An 8,657-nucleotide genomic window follows, 5' to 3' on the forward strand; every position below is an offset into this window, starting at 1 on the left:
CAACATGTGGCGATAATGCTGTAATAACAGATTTCACTTGTGTTTTATTTTGAAATTCCAGATCAGATCCTGCTGAAACTTTTTTTGTGCTCTCACCAGGTGGGTATCTATCATTGAGAAGTGAAATGAGTCTGTGGAAACCAGGAGTTTTCAATTTACACCATTGTCAACATGTGACAATAACGATGTAATAACAGATTTCAATTGGGTTTTATTTTGAAATTCCACATCAGATCTATCTGAAACTTTTTTTTGTGGCCTCACCAGGTGGGATACTATAAGTGAGAAGTGAAATGACTCTGTGGAAAGTAGGAGTTTTCAATTTACAGCTTTGTCAACATGTGGCGATAATGCTGTAATAACAGATTTCAATTGGGTTTTATTTTGAAATTCCACATCAGATCTATCTGAAACTTTTTTGTGGCCTCACCAGGTGGGATACTTTAAGTGAGAAGTGAAATGAGTCTGTGGAAACTAGGAGTTTTCAATTTACAGCTTTGTCAACATGTGGCGATAATGCTGTAATAACAGATTTCACTTGTATTTTATTTTGAAATTCCACATCAGATCCTGCTGAAACTTTTTTTTTGAACTCACCAGGTGGGATACTATAAGTGAGAAGTGAAATGAGTCTGTGGAAACTAGGAGTTTTCAATTTACAGCTCTGTGAACATGTGACGATAATGCTGTAATAACAGATTTCAATTGGGTTTTATTTTGAAATTCCAGATCAGATCTATCTGAAACTTTTTTTGTGGCCTCACCAGGTGGGATACTTTAAGTGAGAAGCGAAATGAGTCTGTGTAAACTAGGAGTTTTCAATTTACAGCTTTGTCAACACGTGGCGATAATGCAGTAATAACAGATTTCAATTGGGTTTTATTTTGAAATTCCACATCAGATCTATCTGAAACTGTTTTTGTGGCCTCACCAGGTGGGTATCTATCATTGAGAAGTGAAATGAGTCTGTGGAAACTAGGAGTTTTCAATTTACAGCTTTGTCAACATGTGGCGATAATGATGTAATAACAGATTTCACTTGTGTTTTATTTTGAAATTACACATCAGATCCTGCTGAAACTTTTTTTGTGGCCTCACCAGGTGGGATACTTTAAGTGAGAAGTGAAATGAGTCTGTGGAAACTAGGAGTTTTCAATTTACACCATTGTCAACATGTGACAATAACGATGTAATAACAGATTTCAATTGCGTTTTATTTTGAAATTCCACATCAGATCTATCTGAAACTTTTTTTGTGGCCTCACCAGGTGGGATACTTTAAGTGAGAATGGAAATGAGTCTGTGGAAACTAGGAGTTTTCAATTTACAGCTTTGTCAACATGTGGCAATAATGCCCTAATAACAGATTTCACTTGTGTTTTATTTTGAAATTCCACATCAGATCCCTCTGAAACTTCTTTTGTGACATCACCAGGTGGGATACTATAAGTGAGAAGTGAAATGAGTCTGTGGAAACTAGGAGTTTTCAATTTACAGCTCTGTCAGCATGTGACGATAATGCTGTAATAACAGATTTCAATTGGGTTTTATTTTGAAATTCCACATCAGATCTATCTGACACTTTTTTTGTGCTCTCACCAGGTGGGTATCTATCATTGAGAAGTGAAATGAGTCTGTGGAAACCAGGAGTTTTCAATTTACACCATTGTCAACATGTGACAATAACGATGTAATAACAGATTTCAATTGGGTTTTATTTTGAAATTCCACATCAGATCTATCTGAAACTTTTTTGTGGCCTCACCAGGTGGGATACTATAAGTGAGAAGTGAAATGACTCTGTGGAAACTAGGAGTTTTCAATTTACACCATTGTCAACATGTGACGATAACGATGTAATAACAGATTTCAATTGGGTTTTATTTTAAAATTTCACATCAGATCCCTCTGAAGCTTATATTGTGACATCACCAGGTGGGATATTATAAGTGAGAAGTGAAATGAGTCTGTGGAAACCAGGAGTTTTCAATTTACACCATTGTCAACATGTGACAATAACGATGTAATAACAGATTTCAATTGGGTTTTATTTTGAAATTCCACATCAGATCTATCTGAAACTTTTTTGTGGCCTCACCAGGTGGGATACTATAAGTGAGAAGTGAAATGACTCTGTGGAAACTAGGAGTTTTCAATTTACACCATTGTCAACATGTGACGATAACGATGTAATAACAGATTTCAATTGGGTTTTATTTTGAAATTTCACATCAGATCCCTCTGAAACTTATATTGTGACATCACCAGGTGGGATACTATAAGTGAGAAGTGAAATGACTGTGGAAACTAGGAGTTTTCAATTTACACCATTCTCAACATGTGACGATAACGATGTAATAACAGATTTCAATTGGGTTTTATTTTGAAATTTCACATCAGATCCCTCTGAAACTTATATTGTGACATCACCAGGTGGGATACTATAAGTGAGAAGTGAAATGAGTCTGTGGAAACTAGGAGTTTTCAATTTACAGCTTTGTCAACATGTGGCGATAATGCTGTAATAACAGATTTCACTTGTGTTTTATTTTGAAATTCCACATCAGATCTATCTGAAACTTTTTTTGTGGCCTCACCAGGTGGGATACTATAAGTGAGAAGTGAAATGAGTCTGTGGAAAATAGGAGTTTTCAATTTACAGCTTTGTCAACATGTGGCAATAATGCTGTAATAACAGATTTCACTTGTGTTTTATTTTGAAATTCCACATCAGATCCTGCTGAAACTTTTTTTGTGGCCTCACCAGGTGGGATACTATAAGTGAGAAGTGAAATGAGTCTGTGGAAACTAGGAGTTTTCAATTTACAGCTTTGTCAACATGTGGCAATAATGCCCTAATAACAGATTTCACTTGTGTTTTATTTTGAAATTCCACATCAGATCCCTCTGAAACTTCTTTTGTGACATCACCAGGTGGGATACTATAAGTGAGAAGTGAAATGAGTCTGTGGAAACTAGGAGTTTTCAATTTACAGCTTTGTCAACATGTGACAATAACGATGTAATAACAGATTTCAATTGGGTTTTATTTTGAAATTCCACATCAGATCTATCTGAAACTTTTTTTTGTGGCTTCACCAGGTGGGATACTATAAGTGAGAAGTGAAATGAGTCTGTGGAAACTAGGAGTTTTCAATTTACACCATTCTCAACATGTGACGATAACGATGTAATAACAGATTTCAATTGGGTTTTATTTTGAAATTTCACATCAGATACCTCTGAAACTTATATTGTGACATCACCAGGTGGGATACTATAAGTGAGAAGTGAAATGAGTCTGTGGAAACTAGGAGTTTTCAATTTACAGCTTTGTCAACATGTGGCGATAATGCTGTAATAACAGATTTCACTTGGGTTTTATTTTGAAATTCCACATCAGATCCTGCTGAAACCTTTTTTGTGGCCTCACCAGGTGGGATACTATAAGTGAGAAGTGAAATGAGTCTGTGGAAACTAGGAGTTTTCAATTAACAGCTTTGTCAACATGTGACAATAACGATGTAATAACAGATTTCAATTGGGTTTTATTTTGAAATTCCACATCAGATCCCTCTGAAACTTTTTATGTGGCCTCACCAGGTGGGATACTATAAGTGAGAAGTGAAATGACTCTGTGGAAACTAGGAGTTTTCAATTTACAGCTCTGTGAACATGTGACGATAATGCTGTAATAACAGATTTCAATTGTGTTTTATTTTGAAATTCCACATCAGATCCTGCTGAAACTTTTTTTGTGGCCCAACAGGTGGGATACTATAAGTGAGAAGTGAAATGAGTTTGTGGAAACTAGGAGTTTTCAATTTACACCATTTTCAACATCTGACAATAACGCTGTAATAACAGATTTCAATTGGGTTTTATTTTGAAATTCCACATCAGATCCCTCTGAAACTTCTTTTGTGACATCACCAGGTGGGATACTATAAGTGAGAAGTGAAATGAGTCTGTGGAAACTAGGAGTTTTCAATTTACAGCTTTGTCAACATGTGGCGATAATGCTGTAATAACAGATTTCACTTGTGTTTTATTTTGAAATTCCACATCAGATCCTGCTGAAACTTTTTTTGTGCTCTCACCAGGTGGGTATCTATCAATGAGAAGTGAAATGAGTCTGTGGAAACCAGGAGTTTTTAATTTACAGCTTTGTCAACATGTGGCGATAATGCTGTAATAACAGATTTCAATTGTGTTTTATTTTGAAATTCCACATCAGATCCCTCTGAAACTTTTTATGTGGCCTCACCAGGTGGGATACTATAAGTGAGAAGTGAAATGAGTCTGTGGAAACTAGGAGTTTTCAATTTACAGCTTTGTCAACATGTGGCGATAATGCTGTAATAACAGATTTCACTTGTGTTTTATTTTGAAATTCCAGATCAGATCCTGCTGAAACTTTTTTTGTGCTCTCACCAGGTGGGTATCTATCATTGAGAAGTGAAATGAGTCTGTGGAAACCAGGAGTTTTCAATTTACAGCTTTGTCAACATGTGACAATAACGATGTAATAACAGATTTCAATTGGGTTTTATTTTGAAATTCCACATCAGATCTATCTGAAACTTTTTTTTGTGGCCTCACCAGGTGGGATACTATAAGTGAGAAGTGAAATGACTCTGTGGAAAGTAGGAGTTTTCAATTTACAGCTTTGTCAACATGTGGCGATAATGCTGTAATAACAGATTTCAATTGGGTTTTATTTTGAAATTCCACATCAGATCTATCTGAAACTTTTTTGTGGCCTCACCAGGTGGGATACTTTAAGTGAGAAGTGAAATGAGTCTGTGGAAACTAGGAGTTTTCAATTTACAGCTCTGTGAACATGTGACGATAATGCTGTAATAACAGATTTCAATTGGGTTTTATTTTGAAATTCCAGATCAGATCTATCTGAAACTTTTTTTGTGGCCTCACCAGGTGGGATACTTTAAGTGAGAAGCGAAATGAGTCTGTGTAAACTAGGAGTTTTCAATTTACAGCTTTGTCAACACGTGGCGATAATGCAGTAATAACAGATTTCAATTGGGTTTTATTTTGAAATTCCACATCAGATCTATCTGAAACTGTTTTTGTGGCCTCACCAGGTGGGTATCTATCATTGAGAAGTGAAATGAGTCTGTGGAAACTAGGAGTTTTCAATTTACAGCTTTGTCAACATGTGGCGATAATGCTGTAATAACAGATTTCACTTGTGTTTTATTTTGAAATTACACATCAGATCCTGCTGAAACTTTTTTTGTGGCCTCACCAGGTGGGATACTTTAAGTGAGAAGTGAAATGAGTCTGTGGAAACTAGGAGTTTTCAATTTACACCATTGTCAACATGTGACAATAACGATGTAATAACAGATTTCAATTGCGTTTTATTTTGAAATTCCACATCAGATCTATCTGAAACTTTTTTTGTGGCCTCACCAGGTGGGATACTTTAAGTGAGAATGGAAATGAGTCTGTGGAAACTAGGAGTTTTCAATTTACAGCTTTGTCAACATGTGGCAATAATGCCCTAATAACAGATTTCACTTGTGTTTTATTTTGAAATTCCACATCAGATCCCTCTGAAACTTCTTTTGTGACATCACCAGGTGGGATACTATAAGTGAGAAGTGAAATGAGTCTGTGGAAACTAGGAGTTTTCAATTTACAGCTTTGTCAGCATGTGACGATAATGCTGTAATAACAGATTTCAATTGGGTTTTATTTTGAAATTCCACATCAGATCTATCTGACACTTTTTTTGTGCTCTCACCAGGTGGGTATCTATCATTGAGAAGTGAAATGAGTCTGTGGAAACCAGGAGTTTTCAATTTACACCATTGTCAACATGTGACAATAACGATGTAATAACAGATTTCAATTGGGTTTTATTTTGAAATTCCACATCAGATCTATCTGAAACTTTTTTGTGGCCTCACCAGGTGGGATACTATAAGTGAGAAGTGAAATGACTCTGTGGAAACTAGGAGTTTTCAATTTACACCATTGTCAACATGTGACGATAACGATGTAATAACAGATTTCAATTGGGTTTTATTTTAAAATTTCACATCAGATCCCTCTGAAGCTTATATTGTGACATCACCAGGTGGGATACTATAAGTGAGAAGTGAAATGAGTCTGTGGAAACCAGGAGTTTTCAATTTACACCATTGTCAACATGTGACAATAACGATGTAATAACAGATTTCAATTGGGTTTTATTTTGAAATTCCACATCAGATCTATCTGAAACTTTTTTGTGGCCTCACCAGGTGGGATACTATAAGTGAGAAGTGAAATGACTCTGTGGAAACTAGGAGTTTTCAATTTACACCATTGTCAACATGTGACGATAACGATGTAATAACAGATTTCAATTGGGTTTTATTTTGAAATTTCACATCAGATCCCTCTGAAACTTATATTGTGACATCACCAGGTGGGATACTATAAGTGAGAAGTGAAATGACTGTGGAAACTAGGAGTTTTCAATTTACACCATTCTCAACATGTGACGATAACGATGTAATAACAGATTTCAATTGGGTTTTATTTTGAAATTTCACATCAGATCCCTCTGAAACTTATATTGTGACATCACCAGGTGGGATACTATAAGTGAGAAGTGAAATGAGTCTGTGGAAACTAGGAGTTTTCAATTTACAGCTTTGTCAACATGTGGCGATAATGCTGTAATAACAGAGTTCACTTGTGTTTTATTTTGAAATTCCACATCAGATCTATCTGAAACTTTTTTTGTGGCCTCACCAGGTGGGATACTATAAGTGAGAAGTGAAATGAGTCTGTGGAAAATAGGAGTTTTCAATTTACAGCTTTGTCAACATGTGGCAATAATGCTGTAATAACAGATTTCACTTGTGTTTTATTTTGAAATTCCACATCAGATCCTGCTGAAACTTTTTTTGTGGCCTCACCAGGTGGGATACTATAAGTGAGAAGTGAAATGAGTCTGTGGAAACTAGGAGTTTTCAATTTACAGCTTTGTCAACATGTGGCAATAATGCCCTAATAACAGATTTCACTTGTGTTTTATTTTGAAATTTCACATCAGATCCCTCTGAAACTTCTTTTGTGACATCACCAGGTGGGATACTATAAGTGAGAAGTGAAATGAGTCTGTGGAAACTAGGAGTTTTCAATTTACAGCTTTGTCAACATGTGACAATAACGATGTAATAACAGATTTCAATTGGGTTTTATTTTGAAATTCCACATCAGATCTATCTGAAACTTTTTTTTGTGGCTTCACCAGGTGGGATACTATAAGTGAGAAGTGAAATGAGTCTGTGGAAACTAGGACTTTTCAATTTACACCATTCTCAACATGTGACGATAACGATGTAATAACAGATTTCAATTGGGTTTTATTTTGAAATTTCACATCAGATACCTCTGAAACTTATATTGTGACATCACCAGGTGGGATACTATAAGTGAGAAGTGAAATGAGTCTGTGGAAACTAGGAGTTTTCAATTTACAGCTTTGTCAACATGTGGCGATAATGCTGTAATAACAGATTTCACTTGGGTTTTATTTTGAAATTCCACATCAGATCCTGCTGAAACCTTTTTTGTGGCCTCACCAGGTGGGATACTATAAGTGAGAAGTGAAATGAGTCTGTGGAAACTAGGAGTTTTCAATTTACAGCTTTGTCAACATGTGACAATAACGATGTAATAACAGATTTCAATTGGGTTTTATTTTGAAATTCCACATCAGATCCCTCTGAAACTTTTTATGTGGCCTCACCAGGTGGGATACTATAAGTGAGAAGTGAAATGACTCTGTGGAAACTAGGAGTTTTCAATTTACAGCTCTGTGAACATGTGACGATAATGCTGTAATAACAGATTTCAATTGTGTTTTATTTTGAAATTCCACATCAGATCCTGCTGAAACTTTTTTTGTGGCCTCACCAGGTGGGATACTATAAGTGAGAAGTGAAATGAGTTTGTGGAAACTAGGAGTTTTCAATTTACACCATTTTCAACATCTGACAATAACGCTGTAATAACAGATTTCAATTGGGTTTTATTTTGAAATTCCACATCAGATCCCTCTGAAACTTCTTTTGTGACCTCACCAGGTGGGATACTATAAGTGAGAAGTGAAATGAGTCTGTGGAAACTAGGAGTTTTCAATTTACAGCTTTGTCAACATGTGGCGATAATGCTGTAATAACAGATTTCACTTGTGTTTTATTTTGAAATTCCACATCAGATCCTGCTGAAACTTTTTTTGTGCTCTCACCAGGTGGGTATCTATCAATGAGAAGTGAAATGAGTCTGTGGAAACCAGGAGTTTTTAATTTACAGCTTTGTCAACATGTGGCGATAATGCTGTAATAACAGATTTCAATTGTGTTTTATTTTGAAATTCCACATCAGATCCCTCTGAAACTTTTTATGTGGCCTCACCAGGTGGGATACTATAAGTGAGAAGTGAAATGAGTCTGTGGAAACTAGGAGTTTTCAATTTACAGCTTTGTCAACATGTGGCGATAATGCTGTAATAACAGATTTCACTTGTGTTTTATTTTGAAATTCCACATCAGATCCTGCTGAAACTTTTTTTGTGGCCTCACCAGGTGGGATACTTTAAGTGAGAAGTGAAATGACTCTGTGGAAACTAGGAG

This window comes from Oryzias latipes, chromosome 11, assembly GCF_053564925.1.
Source record: "Oryzias latipes strain Hd-rR chromosome 11, Olatipes_Hd-rR_3.1".
NCBI classification, from domain to species: Eukaryota; Metazoa; Chordata; class Actinopteri; order Beloniformes; family Adrianichthyidae; genus Oryzias; species Oryzias latipes.